The sequence below is a fragment of the Notamacropus eugenii genome, chromosome 6 (assembly GCF_028372415.1).
Source record: "Notamacropus eugenii isolate mMacEug1 chromosome 6, mMacEug1.pri_v2, whole genome shotgun sequence".
NCBI classification, from domain to species: Eukaryota; Metazoa; Chordata; class Mammalia; order Diprotodontia; family Macropodidae; genus Notamacropus; species Notamacropus eugenii.
This window is the reverse complement of record NC_092877.1, coordinates 165,889,617-165,916,367: the sequence shown is the minus strand read 5'-3', so window position 1 is coordinate 165,916,367 and position 26,751 is coordinate 165,889,617.

Genomic DNA, 26,751 nt, shown 5'->3' with positions numbered 1-26,751 from the left:
ATTTTTCAAATATCTTAGCAGAGACATTAGGTCTTAAATGGTCATGAAAAGAAGTAAGCCTTAGGGAAGAACTAGAAATTTAAATGATTCAGAAGAAATATGATTAGAAGAACTGAAATCAAGAGATGAGGTCTACTAGAGAAAAGTAGGAGGAGTTTTGATTAAGTTGGGTGATTATGGTAGTAAAGAAGATAAGGAAACTTATACCTGGGGGAAGAATGTGATGAAGAGAAGAAATTAAAATATTTGTAGACTTCAAATAGGAACTCCTTATTTGGAATTTGACTTAAAACACCAGTTTTGCAATTTACACAGGAAAAGAGGGGATGGAATGGAAGACAGTCTGTGCCTCCACCAAGACCTTAGTTCAAGTGACTTCTCTCATTTATTCTACATTTATGCCTTCTGAATTTCAGATATGTGAAGGTGGATGTTTGGTTAGATCCACTTACTCAGGCGCTTTCTTGACATGTCACATTAATGAAAAAATGAACTCCTCACATTTCAACGATGACTGTCAAATATTTCATGATAAAAAATAAAAACACGAACCACACTGAATCAATGAAAAAAATAAAAGTTGAATAAATTCAAGGTCAAAAGAGAAAATAACTAGCTAAAATCTAAAAGCAAGAGGTCAATAGAGAAACTTTTTCAGAATGGGAGGCCTTGAACCGGCCCCAGTTGGAGTCACTTTCATGTCTTACAACAGATATTTTGGATCACCCTACCTCCTCCTCAGATATATGGTCTTTCAGGAGTTCCCAGATTTCCTCTTAATCCTTTTCATTAGTCTCTCTCTTCTAAAGTTTGTCAACTCTAGAAAAATCAAAGGGCTCCAGAGCTGAGAAATTCAGAGAAATTTACAAGAACGGAGACTCTGCTTCAATCTTACCTATATATTGTAAATATTGTTCCAGCAACACCTAGGGCTTTTTCAAACTTATTTCCTATAGATATATATAGGAGTGATGAAATAGCCACTTCTCCACAACTGAGTAGCTCTCAACTTTCAGCAATTTTATGAAGAAAATTAACCTCAGTAGGAATTAATAGGCAATAGTGTTTTATATTCCGTGGAATGAATTATATAATGTATTTATTACTAATGCCTTAAATTGAAATTCATTTTGAGATGAATGAAAAACATGAGACACAGAGTTTCTAGGTAATTAATAATCAAGTTACTAATTAGTCTAGAAAATAATTAATAAACTGATGATCAGTCATCTCTCTTGATAACCAAAGACAAAGACCATGGAGATCAAAAAATAATTATATATCTTGGGAAAAGTGGGTGCTCTTGACAGGCAAAGATCAAACCTGATTGGTGAACTATCAATGTGGGGATGGACAAATTAATGAGGAGGTGGGTCCAAAGTCTTATTTCTGCTGAGAATGTTACTTAATCATTAAACTCAGCTCCTCCAACGATCTGGACAAAGAAATCCATCTCCACCCATACCACTCAAACTGAACAGTGGTGGAGTTTTAAGGGTATGAGCCTAATATTTTTAGGGTTGGAATTTACCTAGATTAGATTCTATTTACACTTTAACTAGAAGTAAACTCTGCTTAATGGGTTGGGTCCAGACCCAAGATTGGGGAGAATTTTCCCAAAGGATTAGGTCAATCTTATCATCAGTTTTTTTCTTCAGAGACTTACTGACCTATAAGGACTGGACCTTAAGTGAAGAAATAGAAAAAAACACCTCAGTCCTAATTTAAAAATTGATTGTTAATAGAAAAATAATTTCTCTGAATTTCCTACTTTTTTAAAGTGTGGACTTAAAGTATTGATTATAGGCTATTTAGCTGTGCCTGGTCATATGTGACACAGTACAGAGAGTTTTGAATTTACAGTCAGAAGACCCAGGTTCAAATCTTTTTTAATTGTGTGATTTTGTAACAAGTTACATAATCTGTACGTGTGTCAGTTTTCTTATCTGTTCAATGAGTGAACTGAACCTACTGATACCTTATTCCCTTGCAAGTTCAAACTTTTCATGATGGCTCCCTTGGGTTCGTTTTACAGCTCTTTTGAGCTTCAATATTGCTGTTAATAGATTCATTTTTAATATACGCATTACAGCCTTTGCTCATTGTACATGTCACTGCTCCTTTAGTTACTTTGTTGGATTTTAATTTAGCTTTAATTCACACATTTTAAAAGAAATGACTGAATGTCATGGAAGTTATGATGACTAGTGAATATCATCAGACTTAGTCACAGGTTTCCAAATGAAAACATTCTGGACAGAATAGACTTATTACTGCTGACAGTATAAAAATAATTTTTCTTTTTTTCCCCCACTTCTTAGTATTTTTTCCTGATTACATATAAAGATAATTTTCAGCATTCATTTTTATAAGATTTTGAGTACAAAAACTTTTTTTCCCTCCTTTCCTTTCCTTCTCCCTCCCTAAGAGGCAAGCAATCTGGGAATACATGTATAGTCATATTAAATGTATTTCCACATTAGTCATATTGTGAGAAAAGAATCAGAACAAAAGGGAAAAAACCACCAAAAAAGAAAAAATAAGAACAAAAATAGAGAAAATATTGTGCTTTGATACTGCATTCAGACTCCATAGTTCTTTATCTGTATGTGGATATAATGTTGTATCATGAGTCTTTTGGAATTGTCTTAGATCATTGTTTAAAATAAATTTTCTCAATAAGATCAAGCAGCATCTATTTCACCTGAAATTTCATGTGTAAGATCAAGAAGCTGAACAATTTTAATAAATAATGATTCTGTGTTTCTTTGATTACAAGCTTGGTTTTCCAAGGATGCTTTTTGTAGCATACAGCTAAAGGCACTCTCCTGAAATAATGATATAACTTCATCACCTCCAATGCAACCTGTGTAGAATAATAAGCTCTTTAAATTGTTGGGAACAATATCCTGTCCCATCTTTGCTTTCTAACCTTTGATAGCCATGTATAACTGGTGGCAACATGGAAATTTTAATGCTTTCCTGTATAATATGCATTTTTCAAGATAAAAATATTTATTATTATTTTTGGTTATATCAATCTGCAGAGAAAGACAACAGAAGTAAGTTGTATAGTTCATTGTTTATTTCTCAAAAAAAGGGGGGGGACTGCATGCATGCATGCATGGGAACTGCAGGTTAGAACTGTACTCCCTAAGGGAATCAGTCTGGAACTGGGCTCATTTTGGGGTTAGGGTACACAGTTTCTATAGAGTGCACAGGGATAATGTCACCCCATCATGATTTTACCTCCTAACAGAGGAAATACCTCTTTTATCATATCACCCCCAACCATACCAGATCACTGCTAGCCTCGGGCTATCTAGACAGAAGAATCTGTCTCCACCCAAGCTGGAACAGAACAATAATGGGTTTCCCTACCCTAGATTAAATTACTTGGGAGCTGACCACAATAAGGAGAGTCAATGCAATCTCATTATCAGAAATGTCCTTCTGAATTAAAAGTCAGGACTTTGGAAGAAGGGGGCTGGAGGAACCTCTGAATCTCCAAGATAATGATTATTAAAAATCATTTTTCACAGTTATCATTTGAAACTTGGAAAAGAACTTGATTTTATTAAAGGAACCTCCTTTTAAGGAACCTTGATCTAACAATACACAAAACTACCTCCTTTGAAATTTAGTCTTAAAGTCCTCCATGGAACATTGAGAACATTGGAGACTTACCCAGAGTCACACAGCCAATCTGAGTCAGACGAAAGAGTTATACCTATGTCTTCCTGTGTCTGAAGTCTGCTCTTTATTCACTCTGTTCTTCTGTCCCTCTTTTACGCTATCATGGAATTTTTCAAAAATCTAAAAGAGAAAAAAAATCTGAAGAGAAAGGATATTAAAGATGGAGATTGTTGAAATTTTCCTAAGGTGGTAGTTGATTGTCTTTGCAGGACTTAGAAGAAGAGATCTTGGGGATAATAATGAACTCTCCTATTCTCTTAAATTCAAAATGCCTTTTAAATTCTAGAGAAAGATTGGCGAAGCTCTGCATAATGGCTTTTGTGGGTAAATTTTCAGTGAGCAGTACGGAGTGGTAAATGGAGAGATCCTTTCTGAGTCAACAACATTTAAGTTCAGCCTGTAGCAAGTACATACTGACCAAGTTACCCTGGGCAAATTCTCCCAAGCATTTCTCTTTAACGAGTAAGAAAAGTACAGAGCAGGTCTACTGACACAGCAGATAAAGATCTGCCTGGAGGAGGAAAGTTTCCTCACCTGGAATTTCCAAGACCAGTGAAATAAAAAAAAAAGTTTGCCTACCTTGGTAACTGCTCCATTTGAGTTGATTGAAAAAATGGTCTGTTTAAGAATCTAGATTACAAAGTACTGACATTTATAAGGGAACAGAGGCAACTGAAGCAACACATGGTAACAGATTATAAGGCAGCATTATAAAAAATGACTCAGAAACAAGAGGACCAGATAGAAACTTATTTATGGCATCCCACATTGATAGGGGCCTTAGAAGTCATCCACTTTAGTCCCTTTATTTGTACAAAATAAGAAATAAAATCCTAGAGAGACTAAGTGATCTGCCACAGTTTCCTCAACTATAAAATCAGACTAATAATAATTGCACTTAGCATCTACCTCTAATCAATCAATCTATTAGTAAACATTTATCAAGTACCTACTATGTGTCAGGTGCTATGTTAAGTGCTAGAGATACAAAAAAAAAGGAAAAAAAGAAAAAAAAGGCAAAAGACAGTCCCTGACTTCAAGGAGCTCACAATCTAATTGGGGAAATAATATTCAAAGAAAAATATACAGGCATCATACAGGATAAATAATAATTAACAGACAGAGGTAGTAGAATTAAAAGGGGTTAGGAAAGACTTCCCCTAAATGATGTGACTTTAGTTGGGATTTAAAGGAAGCCGGGGAAGTCAGTTGTTGAAGAGGAAGAAGAAGGGCATTCCATACATGGTGGACAGACAGAGAAAATGCCCAGAGCCGGGAGACAGAGTGATTTGTTTCTGGAACAGCCATGGGGCCGTTGTCTTTGCAGGATTGTTTTGAGAACCAAATGAGATTATATTTGTAAAGACTTTAGCACAGTGCTGCCACATAGCAGGTGTTTAATAAAAGCTTGTTCCCTTCTCCTTCCCTTTCCCTAGCACAACACTCCTCTTAAGTGATGGGGCCAAGATTTAAAAGCCCAGGTTTTCAAATTCAGCATTCTTATTTTAACACCCTATTATGCTGCTTACTGCCTGCTTTTTCTTTTTCTGCCAAAGCAAGTTTTGATACGAAAAAACTTCTCTTTTCTTTACCCATCTACTTTCTCCTCCTCAGGGGTCCAAGGAAGCTCAGCTGACCAGTTCCCAGCAGATGTTTCAGTCAAAGGGCTTGCTTGGGGTTTCCAAGAGCATAGAACCCTTCCTTCAGATTGAGAAGCCCATTCCCCCCCAGTCCCTTCACATAAGGTCATGTCTACTCTCATTTTTTATAAAGAAAATGAACCTGCCATTCTTAAGGGTAACCCATATGGTCTATATATAATGTCTATATAATAATTAACAATAATAAAATAGATGATTTGCTGTTGTTCAGTTGTGTTTGACTTCACAACCTCATGGACCATAGCAAATCAATAGTGTCCATGGGGTCTACCATTTCCTTCTCCAGTAGATTAATACAAATAGAAGTTCAGTGACTTGTCAAAAGTCACACAGCTAGTAAGTATCTGAGGCCAGAATTGACCTCAAACCTTCCACTATCAAGGCCCGTAGTTGTAACCACTGAGTTACTCAGCTGCCTCAGATAGATGATAGATAAAATTGATGTAGTAGTTAAAAGTTTGCAAAGCCCGTTACAGGCATGATTCATCTGGTCTTCACATTAACCCAATGAGGTACGTACAGTTTTATTATCCTTGTTCGGTTGATGAAAAAGCAGTCTCAGGTTAAGTGACTTTCCCAGGACCACTCTGCACTCAGACTGAATGTCTCAAAGAGCCAGTCTATGGCTGCTCAAAACCCCCTAGGAATACTTGTTGCTCAGTGTACCCCAATGAGTGCTTTCTAAGTTGTTTATCCCGAGTCATGATCTTTGTCATCATCATCGACAGTAAACATTTAATAAGACCTGTGTGAGGTTGTAGGATATGTAGAACATATTCAAATAAATAAACAAATATTTATTCTACCTGAGAAAAGTCAGAAGATTTTTCTCATTCGGCAAGCTAAGACCCTCATCAAAACGTAGTCTCTGGAAATCCCAGAAATTTTATTCTCTGGAAATAAAATGAATTTGCCTGCAGAACTAGGGATTGAGTCCCTGCTACTTCTGATTAGTTACTCATGAATCTATCAACTAATAATATTTATTGAGTGATAGACATTGTGCTAGGGTTAAGTATCAAGAAAAATGTTTTATTTATGTCTGTATAAATAAAATATAAATATATACAAATTATACATATAAATATGTGTATATATATATACACATACATACAGATAGATGATAGATAGATATTGTGTCTGTGTTATGTGTGTGTGTGTTTGTTTTGAAATTTTGACTTTACTTACCAGGTCAGAAGAAAAGAGAGGCAAAGAAAATGAAAAGGTCTATGGTTATTTATTAGAGTAGGATATTTCTATAGTACTCCAAAATTTTGTGCTATTTCTATTGTGGGTATTGCCTCAGATAATAACTGTATCTATTCCTTAGAAGATAGTTTTCATATTTTTCTATGGCTCAAAGCCTCCAGCCTCTTCATCATAAGCTTCCCTGATCTTAGCTAGCTCAGTCCTCCTATGACAGATGCAGTCAACTCCCTAGGTCTTACCTTCTAAGACTTAGGTGGGCTATTGTCTTGCTGGTGAAGGGAGTTACCTGCTGAGGAAATTGTAGTCTTTGCTTGTCACAGTTAAATAATATAGTGCATATATCCTAGGGACTTAGCATTTTTTTCTTTCTTTTTGACAACTCTATGATTAATATATTTGAAAAAAAATGTAACCAAAACCCTTTTTTCTTATAAATTATCAGTAAACAACCATTCTTCTAGGTTCTGTACTAAGCCTGGAGGGAAAGTGGGGGGAATTTAAGATGAGTGATATATGATCTTTGGTCTCATAAATCTTATAGTTTATTTTAGGCAAATAAGGCAACTATACAAGTAGCAACTATTCATATATATATGTATGTATATATGTATATGTATGTATGTGTATATACATATATATATACATATATATATAATTTATTTGTTTATATATGTGTGTGTATGTTGAATCCAGACATATTCTCTGGCTGTCCCCTGTGTCTAGAATGTTCTCTTTCCTCATTTCTACCTTCTGGCTTCTCTGGCTTCTCATAAGGATGAACTATAAAATTCATCCTTCAATAGGAAGCCTTTCAAAATTATCTTGTACATGGTTTGTTTATACTTCTTTGTGTGCTTGTTGTCCTCCCCGCTAGGTGGACAAGGACTCTATGGACAAGGACTCTCTTTTACCTCTTCTGTATTTCTAGTGCTTAGCGTAGTACCTGGCACATAGTGGATGCCTAATAGATGTCTGTTGACTTATTGATTAACACATCTCAAGTACATAGGAGAAGTAGAAACTCAGAGGGCAAAAGAATTATTTCCTTAGATTTAAAATTTGCAAAAGCAAAATAAAACAGCTGGCATATTCATAGAATGGTATATGCCTGCTTTCCTTTGCATTTCTTTGTCTAAATAAAATCTAAGTCACTGTGAGGATAGTCCCAATGAGACAACACTAGTCACTAGACTGTCAGAGATGAAAGCTGAGCCCCAAGTGCCCATGGCTACATTCTCATTATCTGATTCCAGGTATCCCTATTCTTTCTATTGTTTCCTATTGGACCTTCTCTGCCTTACCTCTGTGGGTCTTTTTAGGTTTCTGATGGTTGCTGAGATGTCCAAATTCTGTTTATGACAAAAATGAATCACTATAGTACATCTGCTGCTTTATTTGAAGAATTCCAAACATCTCTGAAGTTCCCAAATTTCATATTTATGTACAAAAGGTATCACTATGGAGAACTATATCAGTATCACACGATTAATAACTGCTTTGTGTTACTCTGAAGGACCAGTTAGGAGGGCACCCACTTCCAGTGACGAGATATGGTTCTGAGGCTATCAAATTCTGTGAAACCTTTTTTTACAATGCTGACTCATTAGCCACAAAATCAGTTTTATAAAAGGACATCACTGATATTTTTTTGGTAGCAGCAGTTTACCAAAGTTATTTCTTAGCATCATCTTTGTTAAACAAGTAGCTTAAGATCTTTTTTTAAAGTCAAATTTTTTTAATATCTTTTATGAAAAGAAATAACAAAGCTTCCAAGAACCAATGACTAAATTCAAAGAGTCTCATCAGCAAGTTAACTAAAGGATAAAGAATTTATCTGTTACGGGAAATTTACAGAGAATATTCTTTAGTATGTAGAGAAGCTGACAAAGGAAGAATTCACACCTACAAAATCATAGAATCTTAAAGTATCAGAGTATTGAAATGTTTCAGGAAGTAAAGACCTAGGAAAGATACAATTACTTAACGGCTCCATTACAAATCCAAGTATCTAAGGATTTCTGGGATCAGAAAGTCTCATGTTTTGTAGATGTTGGTTAGGTCTACTGTAGAAGGTCCTGTTTTTAGAGGCACAATCTTAACAAGACAGATCTGAATATCAGTTTGGAGCATACGTCACTTCAGCAGTTTATTTATCAAGACTACCTTCTTGTCAAAAGAAAATAAAACTTTTCATTTGACAATGTCAAATGTTTTTGTAAATATAAACTCATTAGCACCAACAACATTTCTGTAAAGCTATGAATATTTTACCTGGAGACTGACAAGGTAAGCATTATGAATTAATCAACAGGTATTTGTTAAGTGCCTTTATTTAATACGTTATTTATTGATCTCTACATGCTGGACACTGGGCCTTGTTCAATGTTGCATTGATGCAATGAAAACTGGGTGAACGGCGAACAGTAAAGGGAAGGGAGCAGATTGCCTCTTTTTCTTTCCTTCTCTCCCGTCCCCTCCTCTCTTCCTTTCCCCTTTCCTCCTCCTTTTTCTCCTCCTCCTCCTCCTCCTCCTTCTTCTTCTCCTTCTCATTCTCCATCTTCTTCTTCATCTTCATCTTTCTGTCTTCATCTTCTTTTCCTCTTTCTCTCCTCTACTTTTTCCTCCCTCTTCCCCCCTCTCTGTCCCCCTTTCTTTCTTCCAACTTTTATTCCTTCCTCCTTCACCCCTCCTTTTTTGTGATGGAATATTGTAGCACTTAAGAAATAATGAATATAAAGATTGCATAGGAACTTGAGAAGATTTAGGAAAGAAAGATTAACGGAAACTTTTGAAGGTATATAGAAGAATTAGAAGGCTTTGTTTTCATTGAGATTTTACAGTTTGGTTTGGGAAAAAAATGGCAACAGCAAAAACAACAAAAAAATTCATTCCTGCTTAGATTATCTGCAGTCTTAGTCTCTCAAGTAATATGAACACCCATTTGTATTTAAGTTCAATATGGAGCAAGTTTTGTTTTTGAAAATGAAAGTTTATGCTATATGCTCTTACAGTAAATTTGTCATTCTTGTAGCAAAGTGTTTTATGCTAAATGAGAATAATTAATCATGCTGAAAGATTGGGGGGAAAAACCTGGTAGGACTGAGGAAAAGCAGGCACAAAAATTTACTGCTTGTACTGTTGTGGATTGTTCCAGTCATTCTGAAAAATAATTGGAAGCTATTCAAAGAAAAGTTACTCAGTTGTTAAGAGCAGAGTAAAACTATATCTGATTTAGAAAGAATAATAATATTCTTAGAAAGATATATTTTATTCACAAGCTATTATACTATTTGATCCATAAAGTTTCATGCATATAAAAGTTAGATTTGTAACTCAAAGAAATAATTAAAATTAAGAATAAGCATATATTCAAGCATAATTACTCCTTGAAATAGCAAAAACCTTGGAAAAATTCTAAAAACCTATTATTTCAGTAATGACTGAGCAAAATGGGGTATATAAGTGTGATGGAATATTACTGCACTAAAGAAATGATGAAGATGAAGATTTCATAGAAACCTGGGAAAGTTTAGGAAAGAGTGAAAGGGAGGAAAGGAAGGAAAGAGAGAAGGAAGGAAAGAGAAAGAGAAAAAAGGAGGAGGAAGAAAAGGAAGAGGAGGAGAAAAGGAAAAGGGAGAGATCTCAGGAAGTTAGGGGGTGAAAATACTTCTACCAAGCAAAGAGTTGTGGTTGTGATTAGTTGTGTGTTTTAGGTTGGTTTTTTTTTTTTTTGGTGATTTGTCCTTCCTTCTCAAAGAGGACCATGACGTCAGGGAGATGATGACATAACTTGCAATTGAAATAGCCTTACTTTCTCCTCTAGAGCCATCTGGGGCCAGTGGCTAGATATAGATAAGGACAACTAGAGATGGCCCAGGATGCAGTGGGAGACCTTGACCCCTTTAAGCTAAGGTCTTTCCAAGTTCTCACTTTGAGTAAGGTAATACCCACTCAGTGAATAGGCTTCTTTAAGAAGTAAGTAAAGGGAGGGCACCTTTAATAAAATAAATAAATAAATAAACCAAACTGGTAGGAGGAAGATCCTCAGGGTTGCTGGCCTAAAGAGAAACAGTTACTATTTACAATCACTTTGAGCCAGGAGGGCCCCCAAAACTACCATTAATTCATGCTTGGGCAGGGCAGGGACCAAACAAATAGTGTGAATTTGCATGACTACCAGACAATTTAAACTGCTAGCTAGACAAGAGTTAACAAAGGAGATAATCTGATCCCTTCCATGTGTAGCCTATATAGTTTTCATTATGCCAGTACAACATTGGGTAAAGCCCAGTTACGCTTTATGGAAGTATATTTACATCTGCTACCAGAAATCCATTATTTCTTGCCACCTGTTACTAGAGTTCATTTAATCTATTTAAGTGAAGCTGATTATAAAGACAATCCTACAAAACCACTTATGTCAGAGCCAATTTGATCATCTGTCTGTCAATCAATTGAAACACTTTATTAGGTACCTTCTGTATGTCAGGCCTGTGACAAGCGCAGAGAACACAGAAGTAAAATGACATTACCTATACATTTTGGTACTTTTTTAGTGTTTTTTTTTCCTTTTGGTGAATTCCAAGGATTATGTAGAATTAAGATATAGCCTACAATACATTAATATTCCTTCACAGTGTTTAAAACAACCTGCCTATTTTGCAAAAATTCAAGTAGAACTTTCTCTTTTTCAATGTTGTACATTTAATTCATGTCTGATTTAGAAAGGATAATAATCTCTCTTCTGTACTCTTACAAAGATGTAACCAACTTCATATAATCCATAAATTAATTTAATCCATAAAGTGTCACATATATAAAATATGCCTTAATAAAGAAAGGACACCCTTAGTGCCCATATATATATAAAATGCTTTCTAGCCTAAGTTGTTTGTGATACACATTTATTTTTTTGAAAGGAAAGATGCTGTAATTCCAAAGTATGCTAATAGTCTTTTGAAAGCAAAATCGTTTTCTTTCTTTGTTTGAAAGGAAGCCTGAAGTCTCATAAAACAGGGCCCATGGTAGTATCGTCACTGTCAGAGTTTTTCCTTCCTTTCATCTCTTTTTCCTCTGAGTCTGATTCCCACTGTGCACAGTGCTGCATTTTAAAACTTTTGGGAAACATGGCTTTTTGCTTTTTATGAAAAAGATTCTGGAAATGGCCCTAACAGTGTGCAGTAGAAAGGAAGTCACTTGCAATAGGGAACAAATTTGAAGAACAAAACATTGGTATCCATTAATACCTTATGAACAAATGTCCATTATTTTCCTTCTGCAATTCTTACTAAAGCTATTTACTTTAGGTCAGTCCTCTTGTACAGAAAACACCAAGAGCAGAAAATGTAATATAATAACAGGGAGAAGATTCCAGTTGTAAATCTGGAGACCAAATTCTAATTTTAGAATTATTAAAATCTAGCCTGTGAGTTTTGGAAATACTGTGTTCATAACCAGAAAGAAAAAAAAAAACTTTTACAATAGTCACCTTTCAATCATTCATTTGTTCAATGAGCATTTATCAGTGCTTACTGGAACTTCCTACGTTCTACATGTTGGACTGAGCAGCCCAGTGATAACACCGTGATACAAAGATAAAAATGAAACTGTCCTCAAGGAGCTTATATTCTATTGAGGGAAATAGCATGTAAACAAATAGGAAAAGTCAGTATTTTTATTGATTGTTGTTCAGTCATTTCAATTGTGTCTGATTCTCTGTGACTCAACCATTTGCAGTTTTCTGGGGAAAGATACTGGAGTGGTTCAGCCATTTCCTTCTCCAGCTCATTTTACAGATGAGGAAAGTAAGACATCAGGGTTAAGTGACTTACCCAGGGTCACACAGCTAGTATGTGTCTGAGGCCAGATTTAAACTCCCATAGATGAGTCTTCCTGACTTCAGGCCTGGCACTCTTTCTAGCATACCACCCAGTTGTCCTAAACACACACACACACACACACACACACACACACACACACACACACACACTTCTGTCAGAACTAATTTGATCATCTGTCAATCAACTGGAATATGTTTTTAGGCAACCATCCCCACACTCCCTTCCTCCTCCATGTGCCAGAGCTATGATAAGTGCTGAGAATACAGAGCCAAAGTGACATAGTCCCGGCCCTAAAGAAGTTTCCTATGTGGGCATACTTCATTTTATTTTGCTTCCTTTTATTGTGCACTGCAGATCTGGGTCAATCTTTAGGGTTTTGGGGTTTGGTTTTTTTTTCACAAATTGAAGGTTTTTACCAATCTTCCCCTGAACAAATCTGTCAGTCAGCACCATTTTTCCAACACCAAGTGCTCACATTATGCCTCTGTTTTACATTTTGGTAATCTTGCAATACTTCAACCTTTTTTCATTATTACTGTGTATTACAGTGATCTGTGATCAATGATCTTTGATGTTACTCTTATAATTGTTTTGAGGTGCTTGAACTTAATCACTAAATGTTATTTGGGTTCTGACTGCTCCACCAACCCATCATTTCACTAACTCTTTCCTTCTCCTTGGGCCTCCCTGTTCCCTGAGAATACAGCGATGGTGAAGAGTTTTACATGAACCTAGTTGATTAAGCAGAGGAAGGGTTTGAGAAGATTGACTCCAATTTTGAAGGAAGTTCTACTCTGGGTAAAATGCTATCAAACAGCTACCCCCAACTTAACCTGGCCTTTCATACTCAAATCTGTTGCCCTTGGTCTAGCTTGGCCTTCCATTGTGGGTTTCATCCCACCCAAGCCCTGTATTGACTGCTTCCAGCTATTCCCCCCACCCCGGATTACATGACTAGTTACCCCAATCCCATCAAGATCCTCCTTAAACCCTCTTCTCAGATCACTAGACCACCTCTATATCTTTCTCACAGATTTTCTGTATATAAGTTCCATCTCGCCTCCATGAAAGGGCTCAGGTTTAATCCAGCTCTGACTCTGTCTAACTGAGATTCTATCTGTCCTGCTTGTCAATATGAGTGTTACAAAAGGTTAGGCTCCTTAAGAGTCAATCCAGTATGCTGAATCTTTAGTAGACTTTGTTTTTTTTTTTTACCTTTGAGAAGGCTTGAGTCAAATTCATTCAGGCAGGACCCAGTGTGTTGGTATTTTGGGGTCCCCAGCACTCCTGAATCTCAACAAATTGATATGATAAACTTCATTATTGTCTCATTTTAAGAAATTTCCACAGCCAAATCAGGTCAACTACCACCCTGGTCAGTCAACAGGCCTCAACATCCAGGCAAATCCTTCCACCAGCAAAAAGGTTACTACTTGCTGAAGGCTCAGATGATGGTTAGCATTTTTTAGCAACAGAGTACTTTTTTAATTAAGGCACATACATTTTTTTTAGACATAATACAATTGCACACTTACTAGATTACAGTGTAATATAAATGTAACTTTGATATGCACTGGGAAACCAAAACATTCATGTGACTCACATTATTGTGGTATTGTTTTAGTGAGGTAGTCTGAAATCAAAACCCACAGTATCTGAGGTATGCCTGTACTTTTGAGTTCATTAATTTTTTTTTGTTTTGTGAATTCCGGAGTTATAGTCTAAAATGTATTAATGTTCTTTGACACCCTGCATATCTTGCAAAAATTCAAATAGAACGTGTGTGTGTGTGTGTGTGTGTGTGTGTGTGTGTGTGATGTATATTTAGAAGACCCGGGAGGATATCCTAAGTATACTGGGTTTGTTTCTCCATGGAGAATTTTGGGAGGACAGCTACAAAAGATGAATGAGAAGGTGTGAATGAACTGTGATCTGTACCAGTGCCCTTACTTCCATTAATCATATTTCATATATATTTCATAAGCAGTATGATGTATATATATATCTCAAATATATATTTCAGATGGTAAATACATATGGCACATATATATATGTATATATATACATATACATATACATGATATATAAAAATCTCACTAGATTTCTATGGATCACATGTTAGATACAAATATGGGCAGCTAGATAGCTCAGGGGGTAAAGTGCTGGACCTGGAAAACTGGAACTCAGGAAAATCTGAGTTCAAATCCGGCCTTAGACACTTAGTGACTATGTGACCCTGGGCAAGTCAGTTAACCACTGTTTGCCTTAATCTGTTGGAAAAGGAAATGATAGGCCAATCCAGCATCTTTGCCAAGAAAACCCTACAGACAGTACTGATGTGCTGTGGTGGAAGGGTCATAAAGTGCTGGACATGACAAAACAACAACAAATGCATTGATATGAATAACACATTATTCCTACCTGCTCATCATCTGCAACTGTTCTCCCAAAATCATCTATGGAGGAATCTACCCAGCATTTCCTCCAGGTCTCCTAACTTTATTCAAATAATAATGCAGTATACAGGTTGTCTGTTTTCCCTTTCTACTGCTACATGAACAACCCACCTTTTTTTCCTGCCTTACATCCCTTTCATGATATCTGTTCTGTCACTTTTTATTTTGCATGCACTTCATTAGTATGGTACAATATGGTACAATCTGTTTACCCCCTCCATGAATCTCTACATTGCCCTTAGGCTGATTCACAATTTTGATTCCGCAGAGTTTGTGATATTCTACCATTTGGAGCCATATTACCATGTCGGATTTTATAAAACAGAACAGAGAAAGATGATAAAAGTTTATGAGAAAATTGTTTCATAAAAGGTACGAAAGTGGAGGGAATAGTGATGTTTGCATAAAACTTGGCATAGTACCTCGCTGAGCTATAATATCCCAAGAACATTTAAAGATGAAATTGGAAGGATAACAAGCATAAAAATGGAAAAAAGTGTGGCAACATGTCTTACTTTTGTATTTGTAACTTCCAACACTTAGCACACTGCTTGGCATATAATAGCACTTATTAAATATATACTTGTTTGTACAATCATTCTTTTGAATAAGAATTTTAACCTGTTTATCATTATCTTAGAATTTTATCATTGCCTTTTCCTTCTTGATAATAAAGTATTAATATTTCTGTAGCTGTCTTGGTATGGTCTATGTTTTTTTAATATTTTAAGAATTTTTATTTGTATATTCTCTAGTTGTATTTTCAGTGATTTTTCTATTCCAAGTGTTTGCTGAGATTAGTATGGTTAAGGAGTTACTAGTGAACATGGTATTCCTACTAAACTTTGACTTCAGGCTGCTAGTAAGTCTCCTGATATACTGAGTTACAACTTTCCCCAGAACTTTGTATTTAATCTGCTTTACCTGAAGAGGGCTAAAATGTTTACTCCTCATTCATTGGTTTTATTTGACCATTGAATTAAGCTTAAAGCTTAAAATATGTTGAGAGTTTTATACTAATCAAGTAGAAATGTGATTTGTATGCATTGGAGAAAGTTTCCATGGGATTAAAAAGTTCTTTCATGTAGTTTTCAGAGAATCTATGTGACCTGATGTGGCACATGTACGTCAAATGGTACAGCGTTTTGGTACAAGTCCATGCTTGACCTGTAAATCATGCTCAGTTCTACGTAGGAGGAGTGATGGTGGGTTTAGTGCTGAACAGAACCTTAACAGTATTCCAACTTCTAAATGCCAACTTCATTGAATTATCTGTGTCCAAAATGAAAAATGAATATGTGGGATCACAGGCACTTTATAATGTTCAGTCATTTCAATCCTGTGTGACTCTTAATCACCTCATTTGGGGTTTTCTTAGCAACAATACTGGAGTGGTTTTCCATTTTCTTCTCCAAGAGGCACAATACTTTAAAAGTGGCTGCAACCTAGTCACCTTCTGTCCACAGAGGATTTAAATATAACTTGACTTTTTTCACATCTAAATTTACTAGAAAGTGATGCTTAGTCAATTGCAAAGAAGGAACACCATTAAATGTTTTGTATAGATTAAATGCAAATATATCCCTGTGGTAGATATTTATGGTTTTTCAGGACAGTTTACTTTAAATGTTAAAAACAGAATATTTACTCTTAAAAAATTTTAAATACACAATAGCTGAGACAATCACAGTCAAAGGCAGTTGAGTGCAGTTGAGCTGGGAGTTATATCCAGAGAGGGTCCTTAGTGTTCCTGTTTTGTATCATCTTTTGACACCTCCAACATTACCTCTGACACTCTTTTCACAGTCTCAGCAATTACCAGCTTTCCAGAGCCTGTCATAGTGAGCACTTCCAGGATTCTAGGGCATCTGAATCAGACAAGCTTCTTTCATGTTTTATTAGACACCAAAGTTTAGCCCTGAATGCTTGGATGCAACTGAGCCCCTCCTACTGAAGGGTGAATGACACATTTAATGTTATTTTTCACTGGCAAAAATCCACTTCTTTGCACTTATACTGAAACTGTAACTTAGACAAAGTGAAAGATTTGGCTTATTTTAATGTCTGTCTGGGGCAGAAAGGAAAAAGTCAAAACTAGATTGTATAAAATCAACGTTCAATTCAATTTAATTTAACAAGCATTTTATTAAGTTCCCACTATGTACATGGCCATATTTTAGTTGTTGGTGATGATGTGAAGACAAAAGTGAAAAACAAACCTTAATTTCAAGAAACAATGTGAGGGATATGAAATCTTGTATTTCATTAACATGTTGAATTTCTAAATAAGGAAACTCTTCCTGTCATTGAGGAGTGGTACCATCTCTATAACTTTTAGTCTTGGAGAATTATCTAAGAGCCCCTGGAGGCTAAATGACTTACCCATGATCACAAAACCATTACACATCAATGCCATAACACTGCATGTATGTGTCAAGAATGTACATAAAGTCAAATTTTGATTTTTCTTAATGACATTATTGAGAGAAAGTATTTTCTCATATGATACTCTCCTAGTATGCAGCATATATTGGATTGGTCATTTTGTTTGGCATTTGTTAACTGAGGAGTAAAAATGATATCGTTTGACTTCTTTGAGCCTCAGCTTCCAGACATGTTAAAAAAGAGATGGTTGTGCTACATGCCCTGTAAGGTTATTTCCACTAATAAAACCCTATTATTCTATTCTAATTAAACAAACAAAAAAATTGCCATTTTTTCTTTAATATGATTCATAGAGTGAACCTGCTTTTTAGAAGATTGTATGGCAAATAACTCTCAGATTATGCCTAATATCCTACATAATCTATTATGCCTAATAATCTACAGATTATGCCTGCTGAATTAGGAATGTCAGTCATTGGATTATGTCCCTGATGCTCATGATAGCACATTTAATAACATAGTATCTGTTATTCATTTAACCAAATAATAATCATTTAATTGATTAAATACTTGGCCCTTTACATTTCTGATAAAACGTTTAGGATTTTCTTTTCCTCACATAAAAGCACTAGATTGTAAGAAGATAGGAATTGGCTCAGTATCTCATGAATCTTGTGACTTGAAGAAATTTTTTATCCTCCCTAAGTCTTAATTTCCTTATTTGTAAATGAGGAGACTGAATAAAAGCCAATTAAGTCAACAAGCATTTTTTAAACACCTAATATGTATTATGTATTGAAGATATAAAAAAGAAAAAGAAAAAACTATTCCGCTCATATTTTACTGGTTGGATCAGGGAAGAATATATAACATATAGAGAGATATCTATAGCACTGGATTTGGTGTCAAAGACTCGTTTAAAACTTTGGACACATTCTACCTCTGTGACTGGAAAAATTAGCCTTTCTGAGGCTCACTTTCTTCATCCATAAAATGAAGAGATTAGATCCAGACAACTTCTAAGTCCCTATTAACTTTAAGTCTATGGCAACATATATACTAATATAACATGATAATTTGGTAAGAGAAAAAGTACTGACAACTGAGAGGATCAGGAAGGGCTGTCATTAAGAGGTATCACTAGGGTGAGTCTTGGATGAAGCTATGGATTTTCAGAAGAGCATTCCAAACATGAGGAAACATGGTCCGCATAAAGAAACAGAGGTGGAAGCTTGGGAAGTAGCAATTAGGCCACTTTTCTTGGAATGTGAAGTGTGTAAAAGGAAACAATGCAAAAAAAGACTGGAAAAACAGGTTGGAGTCACACTCTGGACTTGAAGTGCTAAGCTGAGAAGTTTGTCCAGCTGGGGAATTTCTATCTTCAAAGTAGTAGTGTTGTTGCTGTTCGGTCATTTCACTTAATGTCTGATTTTTTGTGAACCCATTTGGGTTTTCTTGGCAGAGATTAGAGTGGCTTGCCATTTCCTTCTCCAGCTCTTTTGCAGATGAGGAAACTGAGGCAAATGGGGTTAAATGGTTTGTCCAGGGTCACACAGCTAGTAAGTGTCTGAGGTTGCATTTGTCAGGTCTTCCTTACTCCAGGCCTGGCAACTCTAACCACAATGCCACCCAGCTGCACATAAAGTAATAGAAAGCTCTTGGCAACTCTTTTCTTTTCTTTTTTTAAAAAAAATATTTATTTTCAGTTTTCAACATTCACTTCCACAAAATTTTGAATTTCAAATTTTCTCCCCATCTTCCCCTTCCCCTCACCATGGGACACTATGTATTCTGATTACCCTTTCCTCCAATTTGCCCTTTCTTCTATCACTCCCTCCCCCTTATCCCCTTCCCTTCTTTTTCCTGTATGGTAAGATAGATTTCTATTCCTAATTGCCTATATATCTTATTTTCTAGTTGCATGTACAAACAATTTTTACTGGGCTCCCTGACCAGTGCGATAGACCCTTCTTGTCCATCTTTCAGGTTGTCTTGGACTGAAAATTTGCTTCAGTCTATCCTTTTGTGGCTTTTACTGTTATAAAATTTATTTAGAGTCACTTTTTACAGATTTTTTTTGAGGGATTGGGGGTGAGAGCTCTAGTAGATCCCTGCTTCTACTCTGCTCTCTTGGCTCTGCTCCCTCCTGGAAAATCTTAATCAGGGAGTGGTGTGTTTTAATGCTGGACTCAACATTTGGCTAAAAAAGCACCTTTTTGGAGTCTGAATTTTACTTTGAACAAGGAAAACAGATTATGTCATATGGAAAAGGGAAACTCAAAGACATTTAAAAATCAATAGGTGAGTAAAATATTATGTGGATTATTTATTTTTAAATACTGAAGGACCTTCCTAGAAAGGTCTTCTGCCTCAATCAACCATGCATCATAAATGATTTAGCAAGAAAACAACAAAAAAGAAGAATATGTCTCATTAGAAGTTGGAGCAGTGTGATATGTTCGTTCTTTCATTTTTTAGGAAAACTCCAAGGAATTATCGTTTTTTATCTACTGTGTATTGGGAAGCCTCCATCCATAATTCTGAAGAGTTTTGAAAGTAATATAAATTCAAAGGCAAGATCTTTATATCTTTTCTCTAAAGCTGAAAAAAAAAATGAAATGGATAACTTGCAAAGAGCAATTCACCGCTAGCACTAAAGTTCCCAATTTCATTTTGCATTCACAGATCACACACACACAGCAGGGTCAGTCTCTCATCCTCTAGTCACATACTACTTCTAAACAGTAATTTGTATAGCTTATCTTCTTGGTTTGTATCACCCATCAGTTCTAGTAGACATTTACTATAGGGCAAGCAGTAAGATTTCTGGAGACAATTCTCCATTGATTAAGAATGTTAGTCCACTTCTCTTGGGAAATACACATGTATACATGTGCACACACATACATGTACATACTTACTTGCATGTATGCATGCATTTATTTGGACCAAACTTGTACTTTCATTGGTATAGGGAACTCATCATGTGGAAAGCCCTCTACCTGTATTCTCAGAAAGCTTCCTGGGCCACTAATAGATTTAATCACTTCCCCAGGATCACACAGTCAGTATATGTCAGGACTGGGACTTGACCTCAAGTGTCCCTGACTCAGTTATCTCTCTGAGATGTGCTGAGCTGCCTTTCTACATAGTTATTACACTAATAGATTTGTTTCCTTCTGCAAATCATTCTGAGGATAAATGCTATGCTCATCTTGACTAGATTTGGGCTGAGAAAATAAACTGTTTTCAATATCCTAAGTATTCTCTCCCTCTCCTCCCTCCCCCTGGAAATAAGAAGAAAAATGATAACCCTTACTTTTCTTTTAAAACAAAAAAATATTTTTTTGTTATCTTTTGTTTTTCAGTCAGTTATTCCTAGATATAACTATCCTTGGTAACAAAAATAGTTGGGTAAAAAAAACCCACACAGTGACTATGTCTCATAATATACACAAAATTGTATACCTATAGTCCCTACCTCTCTATCAAGAGGGAGGAATTATGGTTCACTTATTTATTATCTTTTCTTCACTTTTCTTCACTTCATTATCACATTCATTCTGTATACTGTTCTGGTTCTACTTATTACTTTCCACATCAGTTTGTATAAGTCTTCCAATATTTCTTTGCATTCCTGAAAATCTTTCTTTCTTATATTATTGCATTCTTACTCCACAATTACTTCAGCCATTTCCACTTGATGGGCAGTGCTTTCTTTCCTCACTATTCCTTTTTTTATTTTTTCTTATCATCTGAATAAGGAATGATGAAGATGTAGAAACATTTAAAACCACATTTGTAATGTATCACTTTTTTTTATGAGAAATGGTTTTCTTATTTTCCCTTGTAGGCAGCAAATATTTCAACCATAATGACTTTGTGTAGAGGTGAAGTTGTTAATCATCCTGCTTGTCAAAAGTTTGACATGAAATTCACTTTCTAGCTTCCAAAAATTTATAACTTTTGATTTTTCTTAACTGATCCAAAATGGTTGACCATATATTCCCCCCCTCTCACTAAAATCTACTTAAAATGTCCTAGAACTTGATCTAAAGGCTTTTATATATTTCTGTGCCACTATAGTAGATTTTATTGTGGAGTGACAGCTTTTAATTAAAAAATGTAGACCACAGGTGTGCATAGTTAATTAGTTACAACATATTTCTACAGACACTGAGTAATTAAAACTTTAAATGAAAGTTAATTTTTTTTTCATTTTAATTATGTTCTATTTGATTTACTTACTGAGAAACATGAAGGAAGGATGTTCTTCATTAGCTAGTAGTTCTTCAGATTCATTCTTTAGGCCTGAAACTTCCCACCTACATTGCCCTGCATATGTTTCCGAAGTCATTTGAGAATTTAGGATACTGCTGTGGCATTAAAGTTTGATGGCTTGGTGGCCCATCAACTTCAAAGTCAAGGAAGCAAAAAACTAACTACTTATTTTACCTATACTTTTCCTTTCCAGAAAAGAGAGAAAATAATCTTTCTAATGTGATTCAAAGGACCTCAGGAAACAAATTAGTGGATTACCTATGTTTCTCTAGTTTGTGACTGGCTCCTTCTTTGGGTTTTGATGACTTAGAGTGAGTGTAAGTAGCAATTACTTCTGTTCTGACCAGAAATTCCGAGGATCTTCCACTTCCAGGATGGTTTTTTTTGTGAAGGCCAGCTAAACCATTTTTTGCCTCAGTTCTTACCTAGCCTTTAATTACTGAATGGACAATGCCTCAGACAAACTGAGCTTGGGAAAGACCTTAGCTTCAGCCTAGTACAAGGCTTTTACCAATCTTTAGGCCCTTTATGAAGGGACTGGAATCCCTGTTGTATAAGGGTAAGTTAAAAGAATTAGGAATATTTAGCCTAGGGAAGAGAAAGTTTAATGGGCAAATGATATTTCTTTTCAAATGTCTGCATTTTGGGAAAGGGATTAGACTTTGTCCCTAGAAGGGAGAAGCAGGAGCAATGGATATAAGCTTCAGAGAGGCACATTTAGGCTTAATGTAAAAAAATTAAAATAAAATAAAAACCTTCATAGAAATTAGAGTTCTTGAAAAATGGATTAGACTGACTTGAGAGATGGTGAGTGTCCCATTAATGGAGGTCTTTAAGCAAAAGCTTAATTGACTAGTTTTGTGGTTATATAATAGGAATTCCTTGTGGAGTATGTGTTGATTGAGACAGCCCTGAAATTTCTTCCAATTAATAAACAAATTCCATTATTCTGATTCATGGAGTATGTTTTCACCCATGATATTTGCCTTGTTCTTCCTTAAACTTCTTATCACAATTTGTTAACATGCATTATCCATTTATTCAACTATCACTCAAAATGAGAATGCTATAAGACCTTAGCCTGAAAGAGCCAGGGTATACCATTGCATCCTGGACCATCTCCAGCTGTCCTGATGAATATCAGGCCACTGAACTCAGATGGCACAAGAGAAGAAAGTGAGGTTGGTGACCTTGCACAGCCCTCCCTCACTCAAATCAAAGTCAACTGCAAGTCATGTCATCATTTTGATGCCATGGTACCCTTCGAGAACACAGGACAAACGCAACAACTGTCATGTATCTTTTGGAATTTCAGTCAACTTAGATTCTTGCAAATGTATGCTTTGGTTTCCATTCCAAGAACATTCACTTGCATTGGATTATGACAAGACACTTAATCTTTCTCCTCATCTGTAAAATGGGGATAATACTAGCAGTCACATTTAACTTCACAGAATTATGATAAGAATCAAATGAAATAGCTTATTAAAAGGGCTTTATCACTTAAAGTAATATAGATCTCTTCTGGCTATACTAAATGGTAAGTATATCAGAGTATAAATAAATAGTTTGTGCTTCTCCTTGATTTCTAAGGTGCAACAAAAAGGGAGTAGGGGAATACTTTGTATACAAAGATGTGTAGTTAGATAGATAAGTCTGAGAGAATTATGCTGCTAAGAGACTATTTCATTTTCATATTTGCGGTAGGCCTGAGTTGAGCCAAATAGAATTGCTTGATGTAATACTAGCTGGCTTTTTGTACTTTCAGGTCTGCAAAGCATTTTGCATATGTTCTCACCTCTACTCACAAGCCTCATGACATAGCATCACCATTTTAGGAGTGAGTATCCTGAGTCTCATACACTTTAAGCGACTTTTCCAGGGTCATGCAGTTTTCATGCAAATGACAAAGGTGGGATTCCATCTAGACTTTTCCTGACATCAACACCAGTACAGTATCTACTGTGTTTCGATGGTGAACTCCCTGAGAGCAGGGACTGGTTGGCTTTTTTCCCTTTCTTTGAATGCCCATTACTTAGCACACAGTGCCTGGTAGATGCTTTAAATGTTAGGAAACTGACTGACATTTTCAGGGGCTAAAATGAACTCATTTTAGGAAATTTACATTCGTTGTCTGCTACATGCAGAATGCTTTGCAAGATATTAGAGATTTAATAATAAAATAAGGCAGAGTTTTTATATCAATTAGATTACAATCTAATAAGGGAGATGAGAAAAGTACGCAAATAACTATCATGCAAATTAAACAATAAGTGGGAAGGAAAGGTCCATTTAAGGTAATGTGAGAAAACTGAGAAGGGAGACACTATTCTGGGGGAGTCAGAGAAAATTTCATGTTGGAGACAGGACCTGAAGTGGGTTTTGAAGGAAGAAATGGACAAGATAGAAGGAATCCATTTCTAGCCTCTTCAATAGAGTTAGCAAAAGGACAGAAACAAGAAAAGGCAAGATGAAAATGGAGTGTGAGGAGTACTCTAGTGTAAGTAAGGAGGATTTTGTTATTTTTTCTCAGAGTCTAGTTTCCCAGGTTCCATGTCCATGGCAATCTCTAATTTCCAGGTGTTGGATAATATTTCCCAGGCTTATGACTTGTAAACATCACCATGCTTGCACAGTGAGATATAGGGGTGACATAATGTGACTTTATTTACTATGCTTGTGCTGAATAACAAAATTGCTAAAATTAACCTGTGAGCATAATGTTGGCGAGATGCCTTCTTTGTCTGTTGTCCTAGAAATCAGATGGGTACCGATCAGTGAGTGGGGAATCAACGGTGATTTGGAATTTGGGTAATGCATAGAGAAATGTATGTACCTGCTTCAATCAGCTCCCATTGAGGCTTAAGGGAATTTAGGGGAGCGCACAAGCTAGAATGCTATACCTGTCTCAGTTGATCCGATCAAGATGTTGAGGTATTTGCCTCCCTTCTTGCCCTCCTCTGCAAGAAAGGTGATTAGGGAATGGTGTAAGAGTTGGTGCTTCCAGTATCAGCAACCCTTTTTGAGAAGACTAGGCTAGAATAAAGAAAGATTATTAACCTCTTCAAAGCTGTCTTCCTGTCCTTCCTGTCTTCCCAGATCAAGAGTGAACCTGTTAGAAGCTAGAGTCCAAAAATTCTAGTGCCTCCTGTGAAGCATCCAGTATGGCTGAAACATGACGTGTGCAAAAATGAGCCTAAAAAACAAGTCAAGTATTGCTTGGGTTCAAATGGAGAGGTTCAAGAAATAATTTTAGAAGACTCATAGTAATGGAATAAAGAGAGAACTTTGTGAAAAAGACACATAGAAAAGAGTGTTAATCTTTAGAGGACAGCTTAGAGTTGAAATGATACACTATTTGTATTGAGATTAAAGAGGAAGATAAGTAGGAATAATGAGTAAGTAGTAAGTAGTGGGAATTAGAAGTCTCAAGTACCCCTAATCCTGTGATACAGTCAGAGTAGACCATGAGTCATCAGATCAGTCAGTGTTGAATCTCTTTTGTCCTTAAATTACCAATTATGGGGAAGATGGCAAGGCCCATTATAAGCAACTTGGAGTGGTTCAAAGCACTCTCAGGGCACATTGGTTTTGTACCCAAAGAGGACTGGATTGAGTACTTCTCCTAAAGAGGGTACTAGAGCCTCTCTTATTCCCCAATATCACTTCCATACAATCCTACCTTTTGTCCTCTGTGAGGTTTTTTCCTTTGCAGTTGACTCAATCAGAATTTTCTACCCAGTCCAAATATTGTTCTTATAATATGCTGACCCCCTCCTCCGTATATCATTCTCTCTCCTTTCTCAAGGAGTTCAGAATCCAGGGACACTCTATTACTCATCTCTTATTTTCCATTGACCAGGTTACATTCTTGAAATCAATCAATCAACAAACATTTATTAAGCACCTACTGTGTACCAGGCATTGTGCTAAGCACTGAGGATACAAAAGGAGACAAAAGACAGTTATTTCTCTCAAAGCAGTCAACATGCTTATAATTTCAAAAAAAAATAAGCTCAAAGAAAGACCAGTTGAAGGAAACTTTATATACTTGGAGCAAGAAAGTGTTCCCTCCCCACTCCCTTCCTGACTCAGGATGCCTGTGTCAGCCAAAATTATAGTTTCCATAAAGCAAGGAAGTACACCTGACTTTAAGATGTCTGTCCTTTTGGTAGCCAAGGAAAATATCAAGAAGTGCCAGTTAATTAAGATAGTGTCCGGTTCACGGTGACTGGTCCTTTTCAGTCATAACAGTAGAATACTCCTGGTCAACTTCATCCAGCCTTGTAGTTGTTGACACAAAAAGGAGCATTCAGGTTTACCCAGAGAGCATGCAAAGCATGCAGACTTAGAGTGGGCAAAAATGTCTTTCTCCTGATTGGCTGATCTAGTTTTTTCAGGTGATAGAGGGCTCAAGCTGGTTTATATGGTTTACACCTTCAAAGAGCTTCCAATCTAATGGAATATACTTCTTCAACTCAGCCTGAGCATCTTAACTATTCTTTAAAATGCATCTCATACCATCTTCCACATGAGGACTTTCTTAATTCTCCCAATGCTAGTGACCTCCCTTCCCAAATTCCTGTTAAAACAAAAATTTACTTTAAATTATAGATACAAACCTGTCAAAAATATTAATTGAACAAATCCAATTCTGAACTTTTCTGGTTAAAGAATGGTCCAAAAAATGAACTTTCCTTGTGCCTTTGAAAGCTCTCTCTAACACAAATCATTTTGAAGTCCCAATTTTTAACACTCTCAAAGAAAGAAAAAAATTCCACAGTCAGTATTAAACAAGGTTAAGAGTTTAGGTTAACAGTTTCAAAACACTAGTCACTTAGAATGTTGGCACACTCCAGAGAATAATTTTCTTAAAACATATCAAACCTTCTCCTACTTGTTCTAAGTTTTCTCCTTTCTACCTGGTCAGAAGTGAGCTCAAGTGATATCCACTAACTGAAGTGGCCAGACTTGTTTCCTCAGGTAGGACTCCTTCCTGGGCTGAATCAGGCCTCTTTAATGTAATACCTGGTTAGGCCTAAGATGTGTGTTCGTCCTTCATTGCCAAAGAAGACCATGCCATCAGAGAAATGATGCCATGACTTGCACTGGACTTTGTTTTGAGTGAGGAAGGGCTGTGCAGGTTACCAGCCTCACTTCTCCTCCAGTGACCAGGTATTCATCAGGATGACTGGAGATGACCCAGGATGAGGCAGTTGGGGT